Genomic DNA, 25,759 nt, shown 5'->3' with positions numbered 1-25,759 from the left:
GGGAGGCGGCAGTCTGAATTATATTTTTTACATGTGTTTTTCAAATATCACAGAGCCTCTCGCGAGCGTCGTCGTCGTCGACGCCGCCGCTTCTGCAGAAGTAGGAAATCGCCATCGTAGCAAATGCGGCGAGGGACGCCCTGCCTTCGATTTCGAATGCACAAAGTGTGTGGTCTTGGTTCCCAATCTCTACTTGGTCGGTCTCGTAAAGGCTTGAATGTAACGAATGGGTGGGAAGCAGCAAGAGGCAGCGGCTGTGTAGAACGAAAACACAATTCCTCAGCGGTATGAGCGTTTCGAGATGACACGAATGTAAGGAATACTTGGCGGCCAGTGACCGTGTGGCCTAATGGATAAGGCGTCGGACTTCGGATCCGAAGATTGCAGGTTCGAATCCTGTCACGGTCGTGTTTTTCCAATTCTGCAAAAGAAACACACCGTTTTAGTGTAGCTATTGAGCAGTACGAAATCGTCTGAATGTTGCTGTTGTCCACTTCCTGCTTGGAGATGCACTTGAGCGTGATACACACACAGCCAGAACGGTGTTATCTAGCGAAATGGTCGGCTGAGTGCCGTCACCGCGAGTTTTGGCTGGCATTTGCGCATCTAAGACAGCGTCGGAAAGTAACCCGTTCGGCTTCTGAGTCAAATCAAATATGTGTGTTAATTTTGACACCACTAGCGCTGCAGGTTTTTTATGCAGTTCCTGTACCTCTCAGAAATGATTATGAAATAAAACTGAAGTACGTGACGTGTGTGACGCTAGGAAAACATTAGGCAGCATGGAGAGATTCTGTATGGGACCACCCCACCCAAACCAGAACTGTGTGTCGTGCGACCCGACACGTAGTCACCAACGCAGCCCGGCTAGCTCAGTCGGTAGAGCATGAGACTCTTAATCTCAGGGTCGTGGGTTCGAGCCCCACGCTGGGCGGAACGTAATTTTGTTCCGCTGCAGATGTAAATTACCGTTTTTCTGATCAATGTGACGTAATGGAAATAGCAACTTAAAACTTTGCCTACGTCTCCATCAGTCGCAAGGAAAGTGTATCTGAAGGTGAAGGTGATTTCGTAGACATGTGTCAAAGACATGTTCTGAAATGTAAGTGGTGTTGGTTGGAGAGCACATCGGTTACGTGTGAGATGTGTAGCCAAGCAGTAATGGTGCGCCATAGCTGCAAATATTAGTCGGTAATATGAAGTGTTGTCAGCTTAAGCCTGATGATCCAGACGAGCGTAAGCACGAAGTACGCAAAACTACCGCTAGGCCGCGCCTCTTTAGCTCAGTGACATAGCACTGGTCTAGTAAACCAGGGGTCGTGAGTTCGATCCTCACAGGAGGCAAACGAATTTTCGAAATCAGTTGCGCGTCGTGGCCGTATAGCAAGCAGTATCTGGAACGACGAACAATTAGCAACAGGTGTTTTATTTAGAATTACTCTCAGATGTGATTGAGGCGAATGTCGCAGATAAAGCATTTTCCAAAGCGGTACAGCGTAGGGTGGGAGGCGGCAGTCTGAATTATATTTTTTACATGTGTTTTTCAAATATCACAGAGCCTCTCGCGAGCGTCGTCGTCGTCGACGCCGCCGCTTCTGCAGAAGTAGGAAATCGCCATCGTAGCAAATGCGGCGAGGGACGCCCTGCCTTCGATTTCGAATGCACAAAGTGTGTGGTCTTGGTTCCCAATCTCTACTTGGTCGGTCTCGTAAAGGCTTGAATGTAACGAATGGGTGGGAAGCAGCAAGAGGCAGCGGCTGTGTAGAACGAAAACACAATTCCTCAGCGGTATGAGCGTTTCGAGATGACACGAATGTAAGGAATACTTGGCGGCCAGTGACCGTGTGGCCTAATGGATAAGGCGTCGGACTTCGGATCCGAAGATTGCAGGTTCGAATCCTGTCACGGTCGTGTTTTTCCAATTCTGCAAAAGAAACACACCGTTTTAGTGTAGCTATTGAGCAGTACGAAATCGTCTGAATGTTGCTGTTGTCCACTTCCTGCTTGGAGATGCACTTGAGCGTGATACACACACAGCCAGAACGGTGTTATCTAGCGAAATGGTCGGCTGAGTGCCGTCACCGCGAGTTTTGGCTGGCATTTGCGCATCTAAGACAGCGTCGGAAAGTAACCCGTTCGGCTTCTGAGTCAAATCAAATATGTGTGTTAATTTTGACACCACTAGCGCTGCAGGTTTTTTATGCAGTTCCTGTACCTCTCAGAAATGATTATGAAATAAAACTGAAGTACGTGACGTGTGTGACGCTAGGAAAACATTAGGCAGCATGGAGAGATTCTGTATGGGACCACCCCACCTAAACCAGAACTGTGTGTCGTGCGACCTGACACGTAGTCACCGACGCAGCCCGGCTAGCTCAGTCGGTAGAGCATGAGACTCTTAATCTCAGGGTCGTGGGTTCGAGCCCCACGCTGGGCGGAACGTAATTTTGTTCCGCTGCAGATGTAAATTACCGTTTTTCTGATCAATGTGACGTAATGGAAATAGCAACTTAAAACTTTGCCTACGTCTCCATCAGTCGCAAGGAAAGTGTATCTGAAGGTGAAGGTGATTTCGTAGACATGTGTCAAAGACATGTTCTGAAATGTAAGTGGTGTTGGTTGGAGAGCACATCGGTTACGTGTGAGATGTGTAGCCAAGCAGTAATGGTGCGCCATAGCTGCAAATATTAGTCGGTAATATGAAGTGTTGTCAGCATAAGCCTGATGATCCAGACGAGCGTAAGCACGAAGTACGCAAAACTACCGCTAGGCCGCGCCTCTTTAGCTCAGTGGCATAGCACTGGTCTAGTAAACCAGGGGTCGTGAGTTCGATCCTCACAGGAGGCAAACGAATTTTCGAAATCAGTTGCGCGTCGTGGCCGTATAGCAAGCAGTATCTGGAACGACGAACAATTAGCAACAGGTGTTTTATTTAGAATTACTCTCAGATGTGATTGAGGCGAATGTCGCAGATAAAGCATTTTGCAAAGCGGTACAGCGTAGGGTGGGAGGCGGCAGTCTGAATTATATTTTTTACATGTGTTTTTCAAATATCACAGAGCCTCTCGCGAGCGTCGTCGTCGTCGACGCCGCCGCTTCTGCAGAAGTAGGAAATCGCCATCGTAGCAAATGCGGCGAGGGACGCCCTGCCTTCGATTTCGAATGCACAAAGTGTGTGGTCTTGGTTCCCAATCTCTACTTGGTCGGTCTCGTAAAGGCTTGAATGTAACGAATGGGTGGGAAGCAGCAAGAGGCAGCGGCTGTGTAGAACGAAAACACAATTCCTCAGCGGTATGAGCGTTTCGAGATGACACGAATGTAAGGAATACTTGGCGGCCAGTGACCGTGTGGCCTAATGGATAAGGCGTCGGACTTCGGATCCGAAGATTGCAGGTTCGAATCCTGTCACGGTCGTGTTTTTCCCATTCTGCAAAAGAAACACACCGTTTTAGTGTAGCTATTGAGCAGTACGAAATCGTCTGAATGTTGCTGTTGTCCACTTCCTGCTTGGAGATGCACTTGAGCGTGATACACACACAGCCAGAACGGTGTTATCTAGCGAAATGGTCGGCTGAGTGCCGTCACCGCGAGTTTTGGCTGGCATTTGCGCATCTAAGACAGCGTCGGAAAGTAACCCGTTCGGCTTCTGAGTCAAATCAAATATGTGTGTTAATTTTGACACCACTAGCGCTGCAGGTTTTTTATGCAGTTCCTGTACCTCTCAGAAATGATTATGAAATAAAACTGAAGTACGTGACGTGTGTGACGCTAGGAAAACATTAGGCAGCATGGAGAGATTCTGTATGGGACCACCCCACCCAAACCAGAACTGTGTGTCGTGCGACCCGACACGTAGTCACCAACGCAGCCCGGCTAGCTCAGTCGGTAGAGCATGAGACTCTTAATCTCAGGGTCGTGGGTTCGAGCCCCACGCTGGGCGGAACGTAATTTTGTTCCGCTGCAGATGTAAATTACCGTTTTTCTGATCAATGTGACGTAATGGAAATAGCAACTTAAAACTTTGCCTACGTCTCCATCAGTCGCAAGGAAAGTGTATCTGAAGGTGAAGGTGATTTCGTAGACATGTGTCAAAGACATGTTCTGAAATGTAAGTGGTGTTGGTTGGAGAGCACATCGGTTACGTGTGAGATGTGTAGCCAAGCAGTAATGGTGCGCCATAGCTGCAAATATTAGTCGGTAATATGAAGTGTTGTCAGCTTAAGCCTGATGATCCAGACGAGCGTAAGCACGAAGTACGCAAAACTACCGCTAGGCCGCGCCTCTTTAGCTCAGTGGCATAGCACTGGTCTAGTAAACCAGGGGTCGTGAGTTCGATCCTCACAGGAGGCAAACGAATTTTCGAAATCAGTTGCGCGTCGTGGCCGTATAGCAAGCAGTATCTGGAACGACGAACAATTAGCAAGAGGTGTTTTATTTAGAATTACTCTCAGATGTGATTGAGGCGAATGTCGCAGATAAAGCATTTTCCAAAGCGGTACAGCGTAGGGTGGGAGGCGGCAGTCTGAATTATATTTTTTACATGTGTTTTTCAAATATCACAGAGCCTCTCGCGAGCGTCGTCGTCGTCGACGCCGCCGCTTCTGCAGAAGTAGGAAATCGCCATCGTAGCAAATGCGGCGAGGGACGCCCTGCCTTCGATTTCGAATGCACAAAGTGTGTGGTCTTGGTTCCCAATCTCTACTTGGTCGGTCTCGTAAAGGCTTGAATGTAACGAATGGGTGGGAAGCAGCAAGAGGCAGCGGCTGTGTAGAACGAAAACACAATTCCTCAGCGGTATGAGCGTTTCGAGATGACACGAATGTAAGGAATACTTGGCGGCCAGTGACCGTGTGGCCTAATGGATAAGGCGTCGGACTTCGGATCCGAAGATTGCAGGTTCGAATCCTGTCACGGTCGTGTTTTTCCAATTCTGCAAAAGAAACACACCGTTTTAGTGTAGCTATTGAGCAGTACGAAATCGTCTGAATGTTGCTGTTGTCCACTTCCTGCTTGGAGATGCACTTGAGCGTGATACACACACAGCCAGAACGGTGTTATCTAGCGAAATGGTCGGCTGAGTGCCGTCACCGCGAGTTTTGGCTGGCATTTGCGCATCTAAGACAGCGTCGGAAAGTAACCCGTTCGGCTTCTGAGTCAAATCAAATATGTGTGTTAATTTTGACACCACTAGCGCTGCAGGTTTTTTATGCAGTTCCTGTACCTCTCAGAAATGATTATGAAATAAAACTGAAGTACGTGACGTGTGTGACGCTAGGAAAACATTAGGCAGCATGGAGAGATTCTGTATGGGACCACCCCACCTAAACCAGAACTGTGTGTCGTGCGACCTGACACGTAGTCACCGACGCAGCCCGGCTAGCTCAGTCGGTAGAGCATGAGACTCTTAATCTCAGGGTCGTGGGTTCGAGCCCCACGCTGGGCGGAACGTAATTTTGTTCCGCTGCAGATGTAAATTACCGTTTTTCTGATCAATGTGACGTAATGGAAATAGCAACTTAAAACTTTGCCTACGTCTCCATCAGTCGCAAGGAAAGTGTATCTGAAGGTGAAGGTGATTTCGTAGACATGTGTCAAAGACATGTTCTGAAATGTAAGTGGTGTTGGTTGGAGAGCACATCGGTTACGTGTGAGATGTGTAGCCAAGCAGTAATGGTGCGCCATAGCTGCAAATATTAGTCGGTAATATGAAGTGTTGTCAGCATAAGCCTGATGATCCAGACGAGCGTAAGCACGAAGTACGCAAAACTACCGCTAGGCCGCGCCTCTTTAGCTCAGTGGCATAGCACTGGTCTAGTAAACCAGGGGTCGTGAGTTCGATCCTCACAGGAGGCAAACGAATTTTCGAAATCAGTTGCGCGTCGTGGCCGTATAGCAAGCAGTATCTGGAACGACGAACAATTAGCAACAGGTGTTTTATTTAGAATTACTCTCAGATGTGATTGAGGCGAATGTCGCAGATAAAGCATTTTGCAAAGCGGTACAGCGTAGGGTGGGAGGCGGCAGTCTGAATTATATTTTTTACATGTGTTTTTCAAATATCACAGAGCCTCTCGCGAGCGTCGTCGTCGTCGACGCCGCCGCTTCTGCAGAAGTAGGAAATCGCCATCGTAGCAAATGCGGCGAGGGACGCCCTGCCTTCGATTTCGAATGCACAAAGTGTGTGGTCTTGGTTCCCAATCTCTACTTGGTCGGTCTCGTAAAGGCTTGAATGTAACGAATGGGTGGGAAGCAGCAAGAGGCAGCGGCTGTGTAGAACGAAAACACAATTCCTCAGCGGTATGAGCGTTTCGAGATGACACGAATGTAAGGAATACTTGGCGGCCAGTGACCGTGTGGCCTAATGGATAAGGCGTCGGACTTCGGATCCGAAGATTGCAGGTTCGAATCCTGTCACGGTCGTGTTTTTCCAATTCTGCAAAAGAAACACACCGTTTTAGTGTAGCTATTGAGCAGTACGAAATCGTCTGAATGTTGCTGTTGTCCACTTCCTGCTTGGAGATGCACTTGAGCGTGATACACACACAGCCAGAACGGTGTTATCTAGCGAAATGGTCGGCTGAGTGCCGTCACCGCGAGTTTTGGCTGGCATTTGCGCATCTAAGACAGCGTCGGAAAGTAACCCGTTCGGCTTCTGAGTCAAATCAAATATGTGTGTTAATTTTGACACCACTAGCGCTGCAGGTTTTTTATGCAGTTCCTGTACCTCTCAGAAATGATTATGAAATAAAACTGAAGTACGTGACGTGTGTGACGCTAGGAAAACATTAGGCAGCATGGAGAGATTCTGTATGGGACCACCCCACCCAAACCAGAACTGTGTGTCGTGCGACCCGACACGTAGTCACCAACGCAGCCCGGCTAGCTCAGTCGGTAGAGCATGAGACTCTTAATCTCAGGGTCGTGGGTTCGAGCCCCACGCTGGGCGGAACGTAATTTTGTTCCGCTGCAGATGTAAATTACCGTTTTTCTGATCAATGTGACGTAATGGAAATAGCAACTTAAAACTTTGCCTACGTCTCCATCAGTCGCAAGGAAAGTGTATCTGAAGGTGAAGGTGATTTCGTAGACATGTGTCAAAGACATGTTCTGAAATGTAAGTGGTGTTGGTTGGAGAGCACATCGGTTACGTGTGAGATGTGTAGCCAAGCAGTAATGGTGCGCCATAGCTGCAAATATTAGTCGGTAATATGAAGTGTTGTCAGCTTAAGCCTGATGATCCAGACGAGCGTAAGCACGAAGTACGCAAAACTACCGCTAGGCCGCGCCTCTTTAGCTCAGTGGCATAGCACTGGTCTAGTAAACCAGGGGTCGTGAGTTCGATCCTCACAGGAGGCAAACGAATTTTCGAAATCAGTTGCGCGTCGTGGCCGTATAGCAAGCAGTATCTGGAACGACGAACAATTAGCAAGAGGTGTTTTATTTAGAATTACTCTCAGATGTGATTGAGGCGAATGTCGCAGATAAAGCATTTTCCAAAGCGGTACAGCGTAGGGTGGGAGGCGGCAGTCTGAATTATATTTTTTACATGTGTTTTTCAAATATCACAGAGCCTCTCGCGAGCGTCGTCGTCGTCGTCGACGCCGCCGCTTCTGCAGAAGTAGGAAATCGCCATCGTAGCAAATGCGGCGAGGGACGCCCTGCCTTCGATTTCGAATGCACAAAGTGTGTGGTCTTGGTTCCCAATCTCTACTTGGTCGGTCTCGTAAAGGCTTGAATGTAACGAATGGGTGGGAAGCAGCAAGAGGCAGCGGCTGTGTAGAACGAAAACACAATTCCTCAGCGGTATGAGCGTTTCGAGATGACACGAATGTAAGGAATACTTGGCGGCCAGTGACCGTGTGGCCTAATGGATAAGGCGTCGGACTTCGGATCTGAAGATTGCAGGTTCGAATCCTGTCACGGTCGTGTTTTTCCAATTCTGCAAAAGAAACACACCGTTTTAGTGTAGCTATTGAGCAGTACGAAATCGTCTGAATGTTGCTGTTGTCCACTTCCTGCTTGGAGATGCACTTGAGCGTGATACACACACAGCCAGAACGGTGTTATCTAGCGAAATGGTCGGCTGAGTGCCGTCACCGCGAGTTTTGGCTGGCATTTGCGCATCTAAGACAGCGTCGGAAAGTAACCCGTTCGGCTTCTGAGTCAAATCAAATATGTGTGTTAATTTTGACACCACTAGCGCTGCAGGTTTTTTATGCAGTTCCTGTACCTCTCAGAAATGATTATGAAATAAAACTGAAGTACGTGACGTGTGTGACGCTAGGAAAACATTAGGCAGCATGGAGAGATTCTGTATGGGACCACCCCACCCAAACCAGAACTGTGTGTCGTGCGACCCGACACGTAGTCACCAACGCAGCCCGGCTAGCTCAGTCGGTAGAGCATGAGACTCTTAATCTCAGGGTCGTGGGTTCGAGCCCCACGCTGGGCGGAACGTAATTTTGTTCCGCTGCAGATGTAAATTACCGTTTTTCTGATCAATGTGACGTAATGGAAATAGCAACTTAAGACTTTGCCTACGTCTCCATCAGTCGCAAGGAAAGTGTATCTGAAGGTGAAGGTGATTTCGTAGACATGTGTCAAAGACATGTTCTGAAATGTAAGTGGTGTTGGTTGGAGAGCACATCGGTTACGTGTGAGATGTGTAGCCAAGCAGTAATGGTGCGCCATAGCTGCAAATATTAGTCGGTAATATGAAGTGTTGTCAGCATAAGCCTGATGATCCAGACGAGCGTAAGCACGAAGTACGCAAAACTACCGCTAGGCCGCGCCTCTTTAGCTCAGTGGCATAGCACTGGTCTAGTAAACCAGGGGTCGTGAGTTCGATCCTCACAGGAGGCAAACGAATTTTCGAAATCAGTTGCGCGTCGTGGCCGTATAGCAAGCAGTATCTGGAACGACGAACAATTAGCAACAGGTGTTTTATTTAGAATTACTCTCAGATGTGATTGAGGCGAATGTCGCAGATAAAGCATTTTGCAAAGCGGTACAGCGTAGGGTGGGAGGCGGCAGTCTGAATTATATTTTTTACATGTGTTTTTCAAATATCACAGAGCCTCTCGCGAGCGTCGTCGTCGTCGACGCCGCCGCTTCTGCAGAAGTAGGAAATCGCCATCGTAGCAAATGCGGCGAGGGACGCCCTGCCTTCGATTTCGAATGCACAAAGTGTGTGGTCTTGGTTCCCAATCTCTACTTGGTCGGTCTCGTAAAGGCTTGAATGTAACGAATGGGTGGGAAGCAGCAAGAGGCAGCGGCTGTGTAGAACGAAAACACAATTCCTCAGCGGTATGAGCGTTTCGAGATGACACGAATGTAAGGAATACTTGGCGGCCAGTGACCGTGTGGCCTAATGGATAAGGCGTCGGACTTCGGATCCGAAGATTGCAGGTTCGAATCCTGTCACGGTCGTGTTTTTCCCATTCTGCAAAAGAAACACACCGTTTTAGTGTAGCTATTGAGCAGTACGAAATCGTCTGAATGTTGCTGTTGTCCACTTCCTGCTTGGAGATGCACTTGAGCGTGATACACACACAGCCAGAACGGTGTTATCTAGCGAAATGGTCGGCTGAGTGCCGTCACCGCGAGTTTTGGCTGGCATTTGCGCATCTAAGACAGCGTCGGAAAGTAACCCGTTCGGCTTCTGAGTCAAATCAAATATGTGTGTTAATTTTGACACCACTAGCGCTGCAGGTTTTTTATGCAGTTCCTGTACCTCTCAGAAATGATTATGAAATAAAACTGAAGTACGTGACGTGTGTGACGCTAGGAAAACATTAGGCAGCATGGAGAGATTCTGTATGGGACCACCCCACCCAAACCAGAACTGTGTGTCGTGCGACCCGACACGTAGTCACCAACGCAGCCCGGCTAGCTCAGTCGGTAGAGCATGAGACTCTTAATCTCAGGGTCGTGGGTTCGAGCCCCACGCTGGGCGGAACGTAATTTTGTTCCGCTGCAGATGTAAATTACCGTTTTTCTGATCAATGTGACGTAATGGAAATAGCAACTTAAAACTTTGCCTACGTCTCCATCAGTCGCAAGGAAAGTGTATCTGAAGGTGAAGGTGATTTCGTAGACATGTGTCAAAGACATGTTCTGAAATGTAAGTGGTGTTGGTTGGAGAGCACATCGGTTACGTGTGAGATGTGTAGCCAAGCAGTAATGGTGCGCCATAGCTGCAAATATTAGTCGGTAATATGAAGTGTTGTCAGCTTAAGCCTGATGATCCAGACGAGCGTAAGCACGAAGTACGCAAAACTACCGCTAGGCCGCGCCTCTTTAGCTCAGTGGCATAGCACTGGTCTAGTAAACCAGGGGTCGTGAGTTCGATCCTCACAGGAGGCAAACGAATTTTCGAAATCAGTTGCGCGTCGTGGCCGTATAGCAAGCAGTATCTGGAACGACGAACAATTAGCAAGAGGTGTTTTATTTAGAATTACTCTCAGATGTGATTGAGGCGAATGTCGCAGATAAAGCATTTTCCAAAGCGGTACAGCGTAGGGTGGGAGGCGGCAGTCTGAATTATATTTTTTACATGTGTTTTTCAAATATCACAGAGCCTCTCGCGAGCGTCGTCGTCGTCGACGCCGCCGCTTCTGCAGAAGTAGGAAATCGCCATCGTAGCAAATGCGGCGAGGGACGCCCTGCCTTCGATTTCGAATGCACAAAGTGTGTGGTCTTGGTTCCCAATCTCTACTTGGTCGGTCTCGTAAAGGCTTGAATGTAACGAATGGGTGGGAAGCAGCAAGAGGCAGCGGCTGTGTAGAACGAAAACACAATTCCTCAGCGGTATGAGCGTTTCGAGATGACACGAATGTAAGGAATACTTGGCGGCCAGTGACCGTGTGGCCTAATGGATAAGGCGTCGGACTTCGGATCCGAAGATTGCAGGTTCGAATCCTGTCACGGTCGTGTTTTTCCAATTCTGCAAAAGAAACACACCGTTTTAGTGTAGCTATTGAGCAGTACGAAATCGTCTGAATGTTGCTGTTGTCCACTTCCTGCTTGGAGATGCACTTGAGCGTGATACACACACAGCCAGAACGGTGTTATCTAGCGAAATGGTCGGCTGAGTGCCGTCACCGCGAGTTTTGGCTGGCATTTGCGCATCTAAGACAGCGTCGGAAAGTAACCCGTTCGGCTTCTGAGTCAAATCAAATATGTGTGTTAATTTTGACACCACTAGCGCTGCAGGTTTTTTATGCAGTTCCTGTACCTCTCAGAAATGATTATGAAATAAAACTGAAGTACGTGACGTGTGTGACGCTAGGAAAACATTAGGCAGCATGGAGAGATTCTGTATGGGACCACCCCACCTAAACCAGAACTGTGTGTCGTGCGACCTGACACGTAGTCACCGACGCAGCCCGGCTAGCTCAGTCGGTAGAGCATGAGACTCTTAATCTCAGGGTCGTGGGTTCGAGCCCCACGCTGGGCGGAACGTAATTTTGTTCCGCTGCAGATGTAAATTACCGTTTTTCTGATCAATGTGACGTAATGGAAATAGCAACTTAAAACTTTGCCTACGTCTCCATCAGTCGCAAGGAAAGTGTATCTGAAGGTGAAGGTGATTTCGTAGACATGTGTCAAAGACATGTTCTGAAATGTAAGTGGTGTTGGTTGGAGAGCACATCGGTTACGTGTGAGATGTGTAGCCAAGCAGTAATGGTGCGCCATAGCTGCAAATATTAGTCGGTAATATGAAGTGTTGTCAGCATAAGCCTGATGATCCAGACGAGCGTAAGCACGAAGTACGCAAAACTACCGCTAGGCCGCGCCTCTTTAGCTCAGTGGCATAGCACTGGTCTAGTAAACCAGGGGTCGTGAGTTCGATCCTCACAGGAGGCAAACGAATTTTCGAAATCAGTTGCGCGTCGTGGCCGTATAGCAAGCAGTATCTGGAACGACGAACAATTAGCAACAGGTGTTTTATTTAGAATTACTCTCAGATGTGATTGAGGCGAATGTCGCAGATAAAGCATTTTGCAAAGCGGTACAGCGTAGGGTGGGAGGCGGCAGTCTGAATTATATTTTTTACATGTGTTTTTCAAATATCACAGAGCCTCTCGCGAGCGTCGTCGTCGTCGACGCCGCCGCTTCTGCAGAAGTAGGAAATCGCCATCGTAGCAAATGCGGCGAGGGACGCCCTGCCTTCGATTTCGAATGCACAAAGTGTGTGGTCTTGGTTCCCAATCTCTACTTGGTCGGTCTCGTAAAGGCTTGAATGTAACGAATGGGTGGGAAGCAGCAAGAGGCAGCGGCTGTGTAGAACGAAAACACAATTCCTCAGCGGTATGAGCGTTTCGAGATGACACGAATGTAAGGAATACTTGGCGGCCAGTGACCGTGTGGCCTAATGGATAAGGCGTCGGACTTCGGATCCGAAGATTGCAGGTTCGAATCCTGTCACGGTCGTGTTTTTCCAATTCTGCAAAAGAAACACACCGTTTTAGTGTAGCTATTGAGCAGTACGAAATCGTCTGAATGTTGCTGTTGTCCACTTCCTGCTTGGAGATGCACTTGAGCGTGATACACACACAGCCAGAACGGTGTTATCTAGCGAAATGGTCGGCTGAGTGCCGTCACCGCGAGTTTTGGCTGGCATTTGCGCATCTAAGACAGCGTCGGAAAGTAACCCGTTCGGCTTCTGAGTCAAATCAAATATGTGTGTTAATTTTGACACCACTAGCGCTGCAGGTTTTTTATGCAGTTCCTGTACCTCTCAGAAATGATTATGAAATAAAACTGAAGTACGTGACGTGTGTGACGCTAGGAAAACATTAGGCAGCATGGAGAGATTCTGTATGGGACCACCCCACCCAAACCAGAACTGTGTGTCGTGCGACCCGACACGTAGTCACCAACGCAGCCCGGCTAGCTCAGTCGGTAGAGCATGAGACTCTTAATCTCAGGGTCGTGGGTTCGAGCCCCACGCTGGGCGGAACGTAATTTTGTTCCGCTGCAGATGTAAATTACCGTTTTTCTGATCAATGTGACGTAATGGAAATAGCAACTTAAAACTTTGCCTACGTCTCCATCAGTCGCAAGGAAAGTGTATCTGAAGGTGAAGGTGATTTCGTAGACATGTGTCAAAGACATGTTCTGAAATGTAAGTGGTGTTGGTTGGAGAGCACATCGGTTACGTGTGAGATGTGTAGCCAAGCAGTAATGGTGCGCCATAGCTGCAAATATTAGTCGGTAATATGAAGTGTTGTCAGCTTAAGCCTGATGATCCAGACGAGCGTAAGCACGAAGTACGCAAAACTACCGCTAGGCCGCGCCTCTTTAGCTCAGTGGCATAGCACTGGTCTAGTAAACCAGGGGTCGTGAGTTCGATCCTCACAGGAGGCAAACGAATTTTCGAAATCAGTTGCGCGTCGTGGCCGTATAGCAAGCAGTATCTGGAACGACGAACAATTAGCAAGAGGTGTTTTATTTAGAATTACTCTCAGATGTGATTGAGGCGAATGTCGCAGATAAAGCATTTTCCAAAGCGGTACAGCGTAGGGTGGGAGGCGGCAGTCTGAATTATATTTTTTACATGTGTTTTTCAAATATCACAGAGCCTCTCGCGAGCGTCGTCGTCGTCGTCGACGCCGCCGCTTCTGCAGAAGTAGGAAATCGCCATCGTAGCAAATGCGGCGAGGGACGCCCTGCCTTCGATTTCGAATGCACAAAGTGTGTGGTCTTGGTTCCCAATCTCTACTTGGTCGGTCTCGTAAAGGCTTGAATGTAACGAATGGGTGGGAAGCAGCAAGAGGCAGCGGCTGTGTAGAACGAAAACACAATTCCTCAGCGGTATGAGCGTTTCGAGATGACACGAATGTAAGGAATACTTGGCGGCCAGTGACCGTGTGGCCTAATGGATAAGGCGTCGGACTTCGGATCTGAAGATTGCAGGTTCGAATCCTGTCACGGTCGTGTTTTTCCAATTCTGCAAAAGAAACACACCGTTTTAGTGTAGCTATTGAGCAGTACGAAATCGTCTGAATGTTGCTGTTGTCCACTTCCTGCTTGGAGATGCACTTGAGCGTGATACACACACAGCCAGAACGGTGTTATCTAGCGAAATGGTCGGCTGAGTGCCGTCACCGCGAGTTTTGGCTGGCATTTGCGCATCTAAGACAGCGTCGGAAAGTAACCCGTTCGGCTTCTGAGTCAAATCAAATATGTGTGTTAATTTTGACACCACTAGCGCTGCAGGTTTTTTATGCAGTTCCTGTACCTCTCAGAAATGATTATGAAATAAAACTGAAGTACGTGACGTGTGTGACGCTAGGAAAACATTAGGCAGCATGGAGAGATTCTGTATGGGACCACCCCACCCAAACCAGAACTGTGTGTCGTGCGACCCGACACGTAGTCACCAACGCAGCCCGGCTAGCTCAGTCGGTAGAGCATGAGACTCTTAATCTCAGGGTCGTGGGTTCGAGCCCCACGCTGGGCGGAACGTAATTTTGTTCCGCTGCAGATGTAAATTACCGTTTTTCTGATCAATGTGACGTAATGGAAATAGCAACTTAAGACTTTGCCTACGTCTCCATCAGTCGCAAGGAAAGTGTATCTGAAGGTGAAGGTGATTTCGTAGACATGTGTCAAAGACATGTTCTGAAATGTAAGTGGTGTTGGTTGGAGAGCACATCGGTTACGTGTGAGATGTGTAGCCAAGCAGTAATGGTGCGCCATAGCTGCAAATATTAGTCGGTAATATGAAGTGTTGTCAGCATAAGCCTGATGATCCAGACGAGCGTAAGCACGAAGTACGCAAAACTACCGCTAGGCCGCGCCTCTTTAGCTCAGTGGCATAGCACTGGTCTAGTAAACCAGGGGTCGTGAGTTCGATCCTCACAGGAGGCAAACGAATTTTCGAAATCAGTTGCGCGTCGTGGCCGTATAGCAAGCAGTATCTGGAACGACGAACAATTAGCAACAGGTGTTTTATTTAGAATTACTCTCAGATGTGATTGAGGCGAATGTCGCAGATAAAGCATTTTGCAAAGCGGTACAGCGTAGGGTGGGAGGCGGCAGTCTGAATTATATTTTTTACATGTGTTTTTCAAATATCACAGAGCCTCTCGCGAGCGTCGTCGTCGTCGACGCCGCCGCTTCTGCAGAAGTAGGAAATCGCCATCGTAGCAAATGCGGCGAGGGACGCCCTGCCTTCGATTTCGAATGCACAAAGTGTGTGGTCTTGGTTCCCAATCTCTACTTGGTCGGTCTCGTAAAGGCTTGAATGTAACGAATGGGTGGGAAGCAGCAAGAGGCAGCGGCTGTGTAGAACGAAAACACAATTCCTCAGCGGTATGAGCGTTTCGAGATGACACGAATGTAAGGAATACTTGGCGGCCAGTGACCGTGTGGCCTAATGGATAAGGCGTCGGACTTCGGATCCGAAGATTGCAGGTTCGAATCCTGTCACGGTCGTGTTTTTCCAATTCTGCAAAAGAAACACACCGTTTTAGTGTAGCTATTGAGCAGTACGAAATCGTCTGAATGTTGCTGTTGTCCACTTCCTGCTTGGAGATGCACTTGAGCGTGATACACACACAGCCAGAACGGTGTTATCTAGCGAAATGGTCGGCTGAGTGCCGTCACCGCGAGTTTTGGCTGGCATTTGCGCATCTAAGACAGCGTCGGAAAGTAACCCGTTCGGCTTCTGAGTCAAATCAAATATGTGTGTTAATTTTGACACCACTAGCGCTGCAGGTTTTTTATGCAGTTCCTGTACCTCTCAGAAATGATTATGAAATAAAACTGAAGTACGTGACGTGTGTGACGCTAGGAAAACATTAGGCAGCATGGAGAGATTCTGTATGGGACCACCCCACCCAAACCAGAACTGTGTGTCGTGCGACCCGACACGTAGTCACCAACGCAGCCCGGCTAGCTCAGTCGGTAGAGCATGAGACTCTTAATCTCAGGGTCGTGGGTTCGAGCCCCACGCTGGGCGGAACGTAATTTTGTTCCGCTGCAGATGTAAATTACCGTTTTTCTGATCAATGTGACGTAATGGAAATAGCAACTTAAAACTTTGCCTACGTCTCCATCAGTCGCAAGGAAAGTGTATCTGAAGGTGAAGGTGATTTCGTAGACATGTGTCAAAGACATGTTCTGAAATGTAAGTGGTGTTGGTTGGAGAGCACATCGGTTACGTGTGAGATGTGTAGCCAAGCAGTAATGGTGCGCCATAGCTGCAAATATTAGTCGGTAATATGAAGTGTTGTCAGCTTAAGCCTGATGATCCAGACGAGCGTAAGCACGAAGTACGCAAAACTACCGCTAGGCCGCGCCTCTTTAGCTCAGTGGCATAGCACTGGTCTAGTAAACCAGGGGTCGTGAGTTCGATCCTCACAGGAGGCAAACGAATTTTCGAAATCAGTTGCGCGTCGTGGCCGTATAGCAAGCAGTATCTGGAACGACGAACAATTAGCAAGAGGTGTTTTATTTAGAATTACTCTCAGATGTGATTGAGGCGAATGTCGCAGATAAAGCATTTTCCAAAGCGGTACAGCGTAGGGTGGGAGGCGGCAGTCTGAATTATATTTTTTACATGTGTTTTTCAAATATCACAGAGCCTCTCGCGAGCGTCGTCGTCGTCGTCGACGCCGCCGCTTCTGCAGTAGTAGGAAATCGCCATCGTAGCAAATGCGGCGAGGGACGCCCTGCCTTCGATTTCGAATGCACAAAGTGTGTGGTCTTGGTTCCCAATCTCTACTTGGTCGGTCTCGTAAAGGCTTGAATGTAACGAATGGGTGGGAAGCAGCAAGAGGCAGCGGCTGTGTAGAACGAAAACACAATTCCTCAGCGGTATGAGCGTTTCGAGATGACACGAATGTAAGGAATACTTGGCGGCCAGTGACCGTGTGGCCTAATGGATAAGGCGTCGGACTTCGGATCTGAAGATTGCAGGTTCGAATCCTGTCACGGTCGTGTTTTTCCAATTCTGCAAAAGAAACACACCGTTTTAGTGTAGCTATTGAGCAGTACGAAATCGTCTGAATGTTGCTGTTGTCCACTTCCTGCTTGGAGATGCACTTGAGCGTGATACACACACAGCCAGAACGGTGTTATCTAGCGAAATGGTCGGCTGAGTGCCGTCACCGCGAGTTTTGGCTGGCATTTGCGCATCTAAGACAGCGTCGGAAAGTAACCCGTTCGGCTTCTGAGTCAAATCAAATATGTGTGTTAATTTTGACACCACTAGCGCTGCAGGTTTTTTATGCAGTTCCTGTACCTCTCAGAAATGATTATGAAATAAAACTGAAGTACGTGACGTGTGTGACGCTAGGAAAACATTAGGCAGCATGGAGAGATTCTGTATGGGACCACCCCACCCAAACCAGAACTGTGTGTCGTGCGACCCGACACGTAGTCACCAACGCAGCCCGGCTAGCTCAGTCGGTAGAGCATGAGACTCTTAATCTCAGGGTCGTGGGTTCGAGCCCCACGCTGGGCGGAACGTAATTTTGTTCCGCTGCAGATGTAAATTACCGTTTTTCTGATCAATGTGACGTAATGGAAATAGCAACTTAAAACTTTGCCTACGTCTCCATCAGTCGCAAGGAAAGTGTATCTGAAGGTGAAGGTGATTTCGTAGACATGTGTCAAAGACATGTTCTGAAATGTAAGTGGTGTTGGTTGGAGAGCACATCGGTTACGTGTGAGATGTGTAGCCAAGCAGTAATGGTGCGCCATAGCTGCAAATATTAGTCGGTAATATGAAGTGTTGTCAGCTTAAGCCTGATGATCCAGACGAGCGTAAGCACGAAGTACGCAAAACTACCGCTAGGCCGCGCCTCTTTAGCTCAGTGGCATAGCACTGGTCTAGTAAACCAGGGGTCGTGAGTTCGATCCTCACAGGAGGCAAACGAATTTTCGAAATCAGTTGCGCGTCGTGGCCGTATAGCAAGCAGTATCTGGAACGACGAACAATTAGCAAGAGGTGTTTTATTTAGAATTACTCTCAGATGTGATTGAGGCGAATGTCGCAGATAAAGCATTTTCCAAAGCGGTACAGCGTAGGGTGGGAGGCGGCAGTCTGAATTATATTTTTTACATGTGTTTTTCAAATATCACAGAGCCTCTCGCGAGCGTCGTCGTCGTCGTCGACGCCGCCGCTTCTGCAGAAGTAGGAAATCGCCATCGTAGCAAATGCGGCGAGGGACGCCCTGCCTTCGATTTCGAATGCACAAAGTGTGTGGTCTTGGTTCCCAATCTCTACTTGGTCGGTCTCGTAAAGGCTTGAATGTAACGAATGGGTGGGAAGCAGCAAGAGGCAGCGGCTGTGTAGAACGAAAACACAATTCCTCAGCGGTATGAGCGTTTCGAGATGACACGAATGTAAGGAATACTTGGCGGCCAGTGACCGTGTGGCCTAATGGATAAGGCGTCGGACTTCGGATCCGAAGATTGCAGGTTCGAATCCTGTCACGGTCGTGTTTTTCCAATTCTGCAAAAGAAACACACCGTTTTAGTGTAGCTATTGAGCAGTACGAAATCGTCTGAATGTTGCTGTTGTCCACTTCCTGCTTGGAGATGCACTTGAGCGTGATACACACACAGCCAGAACGGTGTTATCTAGCGAAATGGTCGGCTGAGTGCCGTCACCGCGAGTTTTGGCTGGCATTTGCGCATCTAAGACAGCGTCGGAAAGTAACCCGTTCGGCTTCTGAGTCAAATCAAATATGTGTGTTAATTTTGACACCACTAGCGCTGCAGGTTTTTTATGCAGTTCCTGTACCTCTCAGAAATGATTATGAAATAAAACTGAAGTACGTGACGTGTGTGACGCTAGGAAAACATTAGGCAGCATGGAGAGATTCTGTATGGGACCACCCCACCCAAACCAGAACTGTGTGTCGTGCGACCCGACACGTAGTCACCAACGCAGCCCGGCTAGCTCAGTCGGTAGAGCATGAGACTCTTAATCTCAGGGTCGTGGGTTCGAGCCCCACGCTGGGCGGAACGTAATTTTGTTCCGCTGCAGATGTAAATTACCGTTTTTCTGATCAATGTGACGTAATGGAAATAGCAACTTAAAACTTTGCCTACGTCTCCATCAGTCGCAAGGAAAGTGTATCTGAAGGTGAAGGTGATTTCGTAGACATGTGTCAAAGACATGTTCTGAAATGTAAGTGGTGTTGGTTGGAGAGCACATCGGTTACGTGTGAGATGTGTAGCCAAGCAGTAATGGTGCGCCATAGCTGCAAATATTAGTCGGTAATATGAAGTGTTGTCAGCTTAAGCCTGATGATCCAGACGAGCGTAAGCACGAAGTACGCAAAACTACCGCTAGGCCGCGCCTCTTTAGCTCAGTGGCAGAGCATTGGTCTAGTAAACCAGGGGTCGTGAGTTCGATCCTCACAGGAGGCAAACGAATTTTCGAAATCAGTTGCGCGTCGTGGCCGTATAGCAAGCAGTATCTGGAACGACGAACAATTAGCAACAGGTGTTTTATTTAGAATTACTCTCAGATGTGATTGAGGCGAATGTCGCAGATAAAGCATTTTCCAAAGCGGTACAGCGTAGGGTGGGAGGCGGCAGTCTGAATTATATTTTTTACATGTGTTTTTCAAATATCACAGAGCCTCTCGCGAGCGTCGTCGTCGTCGACGCCGCCGCTTCTGCAGAAGTAGGAAATCGCCATCGTAGCAAATGCGGCGAGGGACGCCCTGCCTTCGATTTCGAATGCACAAAGTGTGTGGTCTTGGTTCCCAATCTCTACTTGGTCGGTCTCGTAAAGGCTTGAATGTAACGAATGGGTGGGAAGCAGCAAGAGGCAGCGGCTGTGTAGAACGAAAACACAATTCCTCAGCGGTATGAGCGTTTCGAGATGACACGAATGTAAGGAATACTTGGCGGCCAGTGACCGTGTGGCCTAATGGATAAGGCGTCGGACTTCGGATCCGAAGATTGCAGGTTCGAATCCTGTCACGGTCGTGTTTTTCCAATTCTGCAAAAGAAACACACCGTTTTAGTGTAGCTATTGAGCAGTACGAAATCGTCTGAATGTTGCTGTTGTCCACTTCCTGCTTGGAGATGCACTTGAGCGTGATACACACACAGCCAGAACGGTGTTATCTAGCGAAATGGTCGGCTGAGTGCCGTCACCGCGAGTTTTGGCTGGCATTTGCGCATCTAAGACAGCGTCGGAAAGTAACCCGTTCGGCTTCTGAGTCAAATCAAATATGTGTGTTAATTTTGACACCACTAGCGCTGCAGGTTTTTTATGCAGTTCCTGTACCTCTCAGAAATGATTATGAAATAAAACTGAAGTACGTGACGTGTGTGACGCTAGGAAAACATTAGGCAGCATGGAGAGATTCTGTATGGGACCACCCCACCCAAACCAGAACTGTGTGTCGTGCGACCCGACACGTAGTCACCAACGCAGCCCGGCTAGCTCAGTCGGTAGAGCATGAGACTCTTAATCTCAGGGTCGTGGGTTCGAGCCCCACGCTGGGCGGAACGTAATTTTGTTCCGCTGCAGATGTAAATTACCGTTTTTCTGATCAATGTGACGTAATGGAAATAGCAACTTAAAACTTTGCCTACGTCTCCATCAGTCGCAAGGAAAGTGTATCTGAAGGTGAAGGTGATTTCGTAGACATGTGTCAAAGACATGTTCTGAAATGTAAGTGGTGTTGGTTGGAGAGCACATCGGTTACGTGTGAGATGTGTAGCCAAGCAGTAATGGTGCGCCATAGCTGCAAATATTAGTCGGTAATATGAAGTGTTGTCAGCTTAAGCCTGATGATCCAGACGAGCGTAAGCACGAAGTACGCAAAACTACCGCTAGGCCGCGCCTCTTTAGCTCAGTGGCATAGCACTGGTCTAGTAAACCAGGGGTCGTGAGTTCGATCCTCACAGGAGGCAAACGAATTTTCGAAATCAGTTGCGCGTCGTGGCCGTATAGCAAGCAGTATCTGGAACGACGAACAATTAGCAACAGGTGTTTTATTTAGAATAACTCTCAGATGTGATTGAGGCGAATGTCGCAGATAAAGCATTTTCCAAAGCGGTACAGCGTAGGGTGGGAGGCGGCAGTCTGAATTATATTTTTTACATGTGTTTTTCAAATATCACAGAGCCTCTCGCGAGCGTCGTCGTCGTCGACGCCGCCGCTTCTGCAGAAGTAGGAAATCGCCATCGTAGCAAATGCGGCGAGGGACGCCCTGCCTTCGATTTCGAATGCACAAAGTGTGTGGTCTTGGTTCCCAATCTCTACTTGGTCGGTCTCGTAAAGGCTTGAATGTAACGAATGGGTGGGAAGCAGCAAGAGGCAGCGGCTGTGTAGAACGAAAACACAATTCCTCAGCGGTATGAGCGTTTCGAGATGACACGAATGTAAGGAATACTTGGCGGCCAGTGACCGTGTGGCCTAATGGATAAGGCGTCGGACTTCGGATCCGAAGATTGCAGGTTCGAATCCTGTCACGGTCGTGTTTTTCCAATTCTGCAAAAGAAACACACCGTTTTAGTGTAGCTATTGAGCAGTACGAAATCGTCTGAATGTTGCTGTTGTCCACTTCCTGCTTGGAGATGCACTTGAGCGTGATACACACACAGCCAGAACGGTGTTATCTAGCGAAATGGTCGGCTGAGTGCCGTCACCGCGAGTTTTGGCTGGCATTTGCGCATCTAAGACAGCGTCGGAAAGTAACCCGTTCGGCTTCTGAGTCAAATCAAATATGTGTGTTAATTTTGACACCACTAGCGCTGCAGGTTTTTTATGCAGTTCCTGTACCTCTCAGAAATGATTATGAAATAAAACTGAAGTACGTGACGTGTGTGACGCTAGGAAAACATTAGGCAGCATGGAGAGATTCTGTATGGGACCACCCCACCCAAACCAGAACTCTGTGTCGTGCGACCCGACACGTAGTCACCAACGCAGCCCGGCTAGCTCAGTCGGTAGAGCATGAGACTCTTAATCTCAGGGTCGTGGGTTCGAGCCCCACGCTGGGCGGAACGTAATTTTGTTCCGCTGCAGATGTAAATTACCGTTTTTCTGATCAATGTGACGTAATGGAAATAGCAACTTAAAACTTTGCCTACGTCTCCATCAGTCGCAAGGAAAGTGTATCTGAAGGTGAAGGTGATTTCGTAGACATGTGTCAAAGACATGTTCTGAAATGTAAGTGGTGTTGGTTGGAGAGCACATCGGTTACGTGTGAGATGTGTAGCCAAGCAGTAATGGTGCGCCATAGCTGCAAATATTAGTCGGTAATATGAAGTGTTGTCAGCTTAAGCCTGATGATCCAGACGAGCGTAAGCACGAAGTACGCAAAACTACCGCTAGGCCGCGCCTCTTTAGCTCAGTGGCATAGCACTGGTCTAGTAAACCAGGGGTCGTGAGTTCGATCCTCACAGGAGGCAAACGAATTTTCGAAATCAGTTGCGTGTCGTGGCCGTATAGCAAGCAGTATCTGGAACGACGAACAATTAGCAACAGGTGTTTTATTTAGAATTACTCTCAGATGTGATTGAGGCGAATGTCGCAGATAAAGCATTTTCCAAAGCGGTACAGCGTAGGGTGGGAGGCGGCAGTCTGAATTATATTTTTTACATGTGTTTTTCAAATATCACAGAGCCTCTCGCGAGCGTCGTCGTCGTCGACGCCGCCGCTTCTGCAGAAGTAGGAAATCGCCATCGTAGCAAATGCGGCGAGGGACGCCCTGCCTTCGATTTCGAATGCACAAAGTGTGTGGTCTTGGTTCCCAATCTCTACTTGGTCGGTCTCGTAAAGGCTTGAATGTAACGAATGGGTGGGAAGCAGCAAGAGGCAGCGGCTGTGTAGAACGAAAACACAATTCCTCAGCGGTATGAGCGTTTCGAGATGACACGAATGTAAGGAATACTTGGCGGCCAGTGACCGTGTGGCCTAATGGATAAGGCGTCGGACTTCGGATCCGAAGATTGCAGGTTCGAATCCTGTCACGGTCGTGTTTTTCCAATTCTGCAAAAGAAACACACCGTTTTAGTGTAGCTATTGAGCAGTACGAAATCGTCTGAATGTTGCTGTTGTCCACTTCCTGCTTGGAGATGCACTTGAGCGTGATACACACACAGCCAGAACGGTGTTATCTAGCGAAATGGTCGGCTGAGTGCCGTCACCGCGAGTTTTGGCTGGCATTTGCGCATCTAAGACAGCGTCGGAAAGTAACCCGTTCGGCTTCTGAGTCAAATCAAATATGTGTGTTAATTTTGACACCACTAGCGCTGCAGGTTTTTTATGCAGTTCCTGTACCTCTCAGAAATGATTATGAAATAAAACTGAAGTACGTGACGTGTGTGACGCTAGGAAAACATTAGGCAGCATGGAGAGATTCTGTATGGGACCACCCCACCCAAACCAGAACTGTGTGTCGTGCGACCCGACACGTAGTCACCAACGCAGCCCGGCTAGCTCAGTCGGTAGAGCATGAGACTCTTAATCTCAGGGTCGTGGGTTCGAGCCCCACGCTGGGCGGAACGTAATTTTGTTCCGCTGCAGATGTAAATTACCGTTTTTCTGATCAATGTGACGTAATGGAAATAGCAACTTAAAACTTTGCCTACGTCTCCATCAGTCGCAAGGAAAGTGTATCTGAAGGTGAAGGTGATTTCGTAGACATGTGTCAAAGACATGTTCTGAAATGTAAGTGGTGTTGGTTGGAGAGCACATCGGTTACGTGTGAGATGTGTAGCCAAGCAGTAATGGTGCGCCATAGCTGCAAATATTAGTCGGTAATATGAAGTGTTGTCAGCTTAAGCCTGATGATCCAGACGAGCGTAAGCACGAAGTACGCAAAACTACCGCTAGGCCGCGCCTCTTTAGCTCAGTGGCATAGCACTGGTCTAGTAAACCAGGGGTCGTGAGTTCGATCCTCACAGGAGGCAAACGAATTTTCGAAATCAGTTGCGTGTCGTGGCCGTATAGCAAGCAGTATCTGGAACGACGAACAATTAGCAACAGGTGTTTTATTTAGAATTACTCTCAGATGTGATTGAGGCGAATGTCGCAGATAAAGCATTTTCCAAAGCGGTACAGCGTAGGGTGGGAGGCGGCAGTCTGAATTATATTTTTTACATGTGTTTTTCAAATATCACAGAGCCTCTCGCGAGCGTCGTCGTCGTCGACGCCGCCGCTTCTGCAGAAGTAGGAAATCGCCATCGTAGCAAATGCGGCGAGGGACGCCCTGCCTTCGATTTCGAATGCACAAAGTGTGTGGTCTTGGTTCCCAATCTCTACTTGGTCGGTCTCGTAAAGGCTTGAATGTAACGAATGGGTGGGAAGCAGCAAGAGGCAGCGGCTGTGTAGAACGAAAACACAATTCCTCAGCGGTATGAGCGTTTCGAGATGACACGAATGTAAGGAATACTTGGCGGCCAGTGACCGTGTGGCCTAATGGATAAGGCGTCGGACTTCGGATCCGAAGATTGCAGGTTCGAATCCTGTCACGGTCGTGTTTTTCCAATTCTGCAAAAGAAACACACCGTTTTAGTGTAGCTATTGAGCAGTACGAAATCGTCTGAATGTTGCTGTTGTCCACTTCCTGCTTGGAGATGCACTTGAGCGTGATACACACACAGCCAGAACGGTGTTATCTAGCGAAATGGTCGGCTGAGTGCCGTCACCGCGAGTTTTGGCTGGCATTTGCGCATCTAAGACAGCGTCGGAAAGTAACCCGTTCGGCTTCTGAGTCAAATCAAATATGTGTGTTAATTTTGACACCACTAGCGCTGCAGGTTTTTTATGCAGTTCCTGTACCTCTCAGAAATGATTATGAAATAAAACTGAAGTACGTGACGTGTGTGACGCTAGGAAAACATTAGGCAGCATGGAGAGATTCTGTATGGGACCACCCCACCCAAACCAGAACTGTGTGTCGTGCGACCCGACACGTAGTCACCGACGCAGCCCGGCTAGCTCAGTCGGTAGAGCATGAGACTCTTAATCTCAGGGTCGTGGGTTCGAGCCCCACGCTGGGCGGAACGTAATTTTGTTCCGCTGCAGATGTAAATTACCGTTTTTCTGATCAATGTGACGTAATGGAAATAGCAACTTAAAACTTTGCCTACGTCTCCATCAGTCGCAAGGAAAGTGTATCTGAAGGTGAAGGTGATTTCGTAGACATGTGTCAAAGACATGTTCTGAAATGTAAGTGGTGTTGGTTGGAGAGCACATCGGTTACGTGTGAGATGTGTAGCCAAGCAGTAATGGTGCGCCATAGCTGCAAATATTAGTCGGTAATATGAAGTGTTGTCAGCTTAAGCCTGATGATCCAGACGAGCGTAAGCACGAAGTACGCAAAACTACCGCTAGGCCGCGCCTCTTTAGCTCAGTGGCAGAGCACTGGTCTAGTAAACCAGGGGTCGTGAGTTCGATCCTCACAGGAGGCAAACGAATTTTCGAAATCAGTTGCGTGTCGTGGCCGTATAGCAAGCAGTATCTGGAACGACGAACAATTAGCAACAGGTGTTTTATTTAGAATTACTCTCAGATGTGATTGAGGCGAATGTCGCAGATAAAGCATTTTCCAAAGCGGTACAGCGTAGGGTGGGAGGCGGCAGTCTGAATTATATTTTTTACATGTGTTTTTCAAATATCACAGAGCCTCTCGCGAGCGTCGTCGTCGTCGACGCCGCCGCTTCTGCAGAAGTAGGAAATCGCCATCGTAGCAAATGCGGCGAGGGACGCCCTGCCTTCGATTTCGAATGCACAAAGTGTGTGGTCTTGGTTCCCAATCTCTACTTG

The 25,759-nt window shown here is 48.3% G+C and overlaps 51 non-coding genes across 51 annotated transcripts; all 51 read left to right on the top strand.

Moving 5' to 3' along the window:
* Window positions 1-335: 335 nt before the first annotated feature.
* Window positions 336-408, top strand: Trnar-ucg. The gene has a single exon. It is a non-coding gene; the product is annotated as a tRNA-Arg (tRNA).
* A 453-nt stretch (window positions 409-861) lies between these two features.
* Window positions 862-934, top strand: Trnak-cuu. Its single transcript has one exon. It is a non-coding gene; the product is annotated as a tRNA-Lys (tRNA).
* A 338-nt stretch (window positions 935-1,272) lies between these two features.
* On the top strand, window positions 1,273-1,344 carry Trnat-agu. The gene has a single exon. It is a non-coding gene; the product is annotated as a tRNA-Thr (tRNA).
* A 494-nt stretch (window positions 1,345-1,838) lies between these two features.
* Window positions 1,839-1,911, top strand: Trnar-ucg. Its single transcript has one exon. It is a non-coding gene; the product is annotated as a tRNA-Arg (tRNA).
* A 453-nt stretch (window positions 1,912-2,364) lies between these two features.
* Window positions 2,365-2,437, top strand: Trnak-cuu. The gene has a single exon. It is a non-coding gene; the product is annotated as a tRNA-Lys (tRNA).
* A 338-nt stretch (window positions 2,438-2,775) lies between these two features.
* Trnat-agu lies at window positions 2,776-2,847 on the top strand. Its single transcript has one exon. It is a non-coding gene; the product is annotated as a tRNA-Thr (tRNA).
* A 494-nt stretch (window positions 2,848-3,341) lies between these two features.
* Trnar-ucg lies at window positions 3,342-3,414 on the top strand. The gene has a single exon. It is a non-coding gene; the product is annotated as a tRNA-Arg (tRNA).
* Window positions 3,415-3,867: 453 nt separating this feature from the next.
* Trnak-cuu lies at window positions 3,868-3,940 on the top strand. Its single transcript has one exon. It is a non-coding gene; the product is annotated as a tRNA-Lys (tRNA).
* Window positions 3,941-4,278: 338 nt separating this feature from the next.
* Trnat-agu lies at window positions 4,279-4,350 on the top strand. Its single transcript has one exon. It is a non-coding gene; the product is annotated as a tRNA-Thr (tRNA).
* Window positions 4,351-4,844: 494 nt separating this feature from the next.
* Trnar-ucg lies at window positions 4,845-4,917 on the top strand. The gene has a single exon. It is a non-coding gene; the product is annotated as a tRNA-Arg (tRNA).
* A 453-nt stretch (window positions 4,918-5,370) lies between these two features.
* On the top strand, window positions 5,371-5,443 carry Trnak-cuu. The gene has a single exon. It is a non-coding gene; the product is annotated as a tRNA-Lys (tRNA).
* Window positions 5,444-5,781: 338 nt separating this feature from the next.
* Window positions 5,782-5,853, top strand: Trnat-agu. The gene has a single exon. It is a non-coding gene; the product is annotated as a tRNA-Thr (tRNA).
* Window positions 5,854-6,347: 494 nt separating this feature from the next.
* Trnar-ucg lies at window positions 6,348-6,420 on the top strand. Its single transcript has one exon. It is a non-coding gene; the product is annotated as a tRNA-Arg (tRNA).
* A 453-nt stretch (window positions 6,421-6,873) lies between these two features.
* Window positions 6,874-6,946, top strand: Trnak-cuu. Its single transcript has one exon. It is a non-coding gene; the product is annotated as a tRNA-Lys (tRNA).
* A 338-nt stretch (window positions 6,947-7,284) lies between these two features.
* Window positions 7,285-7,356, top strand: Trnat-agu. Its single transcript has one exon. It is a non-coding gene; the product is annotated as a tRNA-Thr (tRNA).
* Window positions 7,357-7,853: 497 nt separating this feature from the next.
* On the top strand, window positions 7,854-7,926 carry Trnar-ucg. Its single transcript has one exon. It is a non-coding gene; the product is annotated as a tRNA-Arg (tRNA).
* A 453-nt stretch (window positions 7,927-8,379) lies between these two features.
* Trnak-cuu lies at window positions 8,380-8,452 on the top strand. The gene has a single exon. It is a non-coding gene; the product is annotated as a tRNA-Lys (tRNA).
* Window positions 8,453-8,790: 338 nt separating this feature from the next.
* Window positions 8,791-8,862, top strand: Trnat-agu. Its single transcript has one exon. It is a non-coding gene; the product is annotated as a tRNA-Thr (tRNA).
* A 494-nt stretch (window positions 8,863-9,356) lies between these two features.
* Window positions 9,357-9,429, top strand: Trnar-ucg. Its single transcript has one exon. It is a non-coding gene; the product is annotated as a tRNA-Arg (tRNA).
* Window positions 9,430-9,882: 453 nt separating this feature from the next.
* On the top strand, window positions 9,883-9,955 carry Trnak-cuu. The gene has a single exon. It is a non-coding gene; the product is annotated as a tRNA-Lys (tRNA).
* Window positions 9,956-10,293: 338 nt separating this feature from the next.
* Trnat-agu lies at window positions 10,294-10,365 on the top strand. Its single transcript has one exon. It is a non-coding gene; the product is annotated as a tRNA-Thr (tRNA).
* Window positions 10,366-10,859: 494 nt separating this feature from the next.
* On the top strand, window positions 10,860-10,932 carry Trnar-ucg. Its single transcript has one exon. It is a non-coding gene; the product is annotated as a tRNA-Arg (tRNA).
* Window positions 10,933-11,385: 453 nt separating this feature from the next.
* Window positions 11,386-11,458, top strand: Trnak-cuu. Its single transcript has one exon. It is a non-coding gene; the product is annotated as a tRNA-Lys (tRNA).
* A 338-nt stretch (window positions 11,459-11,796) lies between these two features.
* On the top strand, window positions 11,797-11,868 carry Trnat-agu. The gene has a single exon. It is a non-coding gene; the product is annotated as a tRNA-Thr (tRNA).
* Window positions 11,869-12,362: 494 nt separating this feature from the next.
* On the top strand, window positions 12,363-12,435 carry Trnar-ucg. The gene has a single exon. It is a non-coding gene; the product is annotated as a tRNA-Arg (tRNA).
* Window positions 12,436-12,888: 453 nt separating this feature from the next.
* Trnak-cuu lies at window positions 12,889-12,961 on the top strand. The gene has a single exon. It is a non-coding gene; the product is annotated as a tRNA-Lys (tRNA).
* Window positions 12,962-13,299: 338 nt separating this feature from the next.
* Trnat-agu lies at window positions 13,300-13,371 on the top strand. The gene has a single exon. It is a non-coding gene; the product is annotated as a tRNA-Thr (tRNA).
* Window positions 13,372-13,868: 497 nt separating this feature from the next.
* Trnar-ucg lies at window positions 13,869-13,941 on the top strand. Its single transcript has one exon. It is a non-coding gene; the product is annotated as a tRNA-Arg (tRNA).
* Window positions 13,942-14,394: 453 nt separating this feature from the next.
* Window positions 14,395-14,467, top strand: Trnak-cuu. Its single transcript has one exon. It is a non-coding gene; the product is annotated as a tRNA-Lys (tRNA).
* Window positions 14,468-14,805: 338 nt separating this feature from the next.
* Window positions 14,806-14,877, top strand: Trnat-agu. Its single transcript has one exon. It is a non-coding gene; the product is annotated as a tRNA-Thr (tRNA).
* A 494-nt stretch (window positions 14,878-15,371) lies between these two features.
* On the top strand, window positions 15,372-15,444 carry Trnar-ucg. The gene has a single exon. It is a non-coding gene; the product is annotated as a tRNA-Arg (tRNA).
* A 453-nt stretch (window positions 15,445-15,897) lies between these two features.
* On the top strand, window positions 15,898-15,970 carry Trnak-cuu. Its single transcript has one exon. It is a non-coding gene; the product is annotated as a tRNA-Lys (tRNA).
* Window positions 15,971-16,308: 338 nt separating this feature from the next.
* Window positions 16,309-16,380, top strand: Trnat-agu. The gene has a single exon. It is a non-coding gene; the product is annotated as a tRNA-Thr (tRNA).
* A 497-nt stretch (window positions 16,381-16,877) lies between these two features.
* Trnar-ucg lies at window positions 16,878-16,950 on the top strand. The gene has a single exon. It is a non-coding gene; the product is annotated as a tRNA-Arg (tRNA).
* Window positions 16,951-17,403: 453 nt separating this feature from the next.
* Trnak-cuu lies at window positions 17,404-17,476 on the top strand. Its single transcript has one exon. It is a non-coding gene; the product is annotated as a tRNA-Lys (tRNA).
* Window positions 17,477-17,814: 338 nt separating this feature from the next.
* Window positions 17,815-17,886, top strand: Trnat-agu. Its single transcript has one exon. It is a non-coding gene; the product is annotated as a tRNA-Thr (tRNA).
* Window positions 17,887-18,383: 497 nt separating this feature from the next.
* On the top strand, window positions 18,384-18,456 carry Trnar-ucg. The gene has a single exon. It is a non-coding gene; the product is annotated as a tRNA-Arg (tRNA).
* A 453-nt stretch (window positions 18,457-18,909) lies between these two features.
* Trnak-cuu lies at window positions 18,910-18,982 on the top strand. The gene has a single exon. It is a non-coding gene; the product is annotated as a tRNA-Lys (tRNA).
* Window positions 18,983-19,320: 338 nt separating this feature from the next.
* Trnat-agu lies at window positions 19,321-19,392 on the top strand. Its single transcript has one exon. It is a non-coding gene; the product is annotated as a tRNA-Thr (tRNA).
* A 494-nt stretch (window positions 19,393-19,886) lies between these two features.
* Window positions 19,887-19,959, top strand: Trnar-ucg. Its single transcript has one exon. It is a non-coding gene; the product is annotated as a tRNA-Arg (tRNA).
* Window positions 19,960-20,412: 453 nt separating this feature from the next.
* Trnak-cuu lies at window positions 20,413-20,485 on the top strand. Its single transcript has one exon. It is a non-coding gene; the product is annotated as a tRNA-Lys (tRNA).
* Window positions 20,486-20,823: 338 nt separating this feature from the next.
* On the top strand, window positions 20,824-20,895 carry Trnat-agu. The gene has a single exon. It is a non-coding gene; the product is annotated as a tRNA-Thr (tRNA).
* Window positions 20,896-21,389: 494 nt separating this feature from the next.
* Trnar-ucg lies at window positions 21,390-21,462 on the top strand. Its single transcript has one exon. It is a non-coding gene; the product is annotated as a tRNA-Arg (tRNA).
* Window positions 21,463-21,915: 453 nt separating this feature from the next.
* On the top strand, window positions 21,916-21,988 carry Trnak-cuu. Its single transcript has one exon. It is a non-coding gene; the product is annotated as a tRNA-Lys (tRNA).
* A 338-nt stretch (window positions 21,989-22,326) lies between these two features.
* On the top strand, window positions 22,327-22,398 carry Trnat-agu. Its single transcript has one exon. It is a non-coding gene; the product is annotated as a tRNA-Thr (tRNA).
* A 494-nt stretch (window positions 22,399-22,892) lies between these two features.
* On the top strand, window positions 22,893-22,965 carry Trnar-ucg. Its single transcript has one exon. It is a non-coding gene; the product is annotated as a tRNA-Arg (tRNA).
* Window positions 22,966-23,418: 453 nt separating this feature from the next.
* Trnak-cuu lies at window positions 23,419-23,491 on the top strand. Its single transcript has one exon. It is a non-coding gene; the product is annotated as a tRNA-Lys (tRNA).
* A 338-nt stretch (window positions 23,492-23,829) lies between these two features.
* On the top strand, window positions 23,830-23,901 carry Trnat-agu. The gene has a single exon. It is a non-coding gene; the product is annotated as a tRNA-Thr (tRNA).
* A 494-nt stretch (window positions 23,902-24,395) lies between these two features.
* Window positions 24,396-24,468, top strand: Trnar-ucg. The gene has a single exon. It is a non-coding gene; the product is annotated as a tRNA-Arg (tRNA).
* Window positions 24,469-24,921: 453 nt separating this feature from the next.
* Trnak-cuu lies at window positions 24,922-24,994 on the top strand. Its single transcript has one exon. It is a non-coding gene; the product is annotated as a tRNA-Lys (tRNA).
* Window positions 24,995-25,332: 338 nt separating this feature from the next.
* Trnat-agu lies at window positions 25,333-25,404 on the top strand. The gene has a single exon. It is a non-coding gene; the product is annotated as a tRNA-Thr (tRNA).
* Window positions 25,405-25,759: the final 355 nt, after the last annotated feature.

The sequence above is a fragment of the Schistocerca americana genome, unplaced genomic scaffold, assembly GCF_021461395.2.
Source record: "Schistocerca americana isolate TAMUIC-IGC-003095 unplaced genomic scaffold, iqSchAmer2.1 HiC_scaffold_165, whole genome shotgun sequence".
NCBI classification, from domain to species: Eukaryota; Metazoa; Arthropoda; class Insecta; order Orthoptera; family Acrididae; genus Schistocerca; species Schistocerca americana.
Note: the sequence above shows the minus strand (reverse complement) of the source record. Positions and strands in the feature narration are given on the sequence as shown.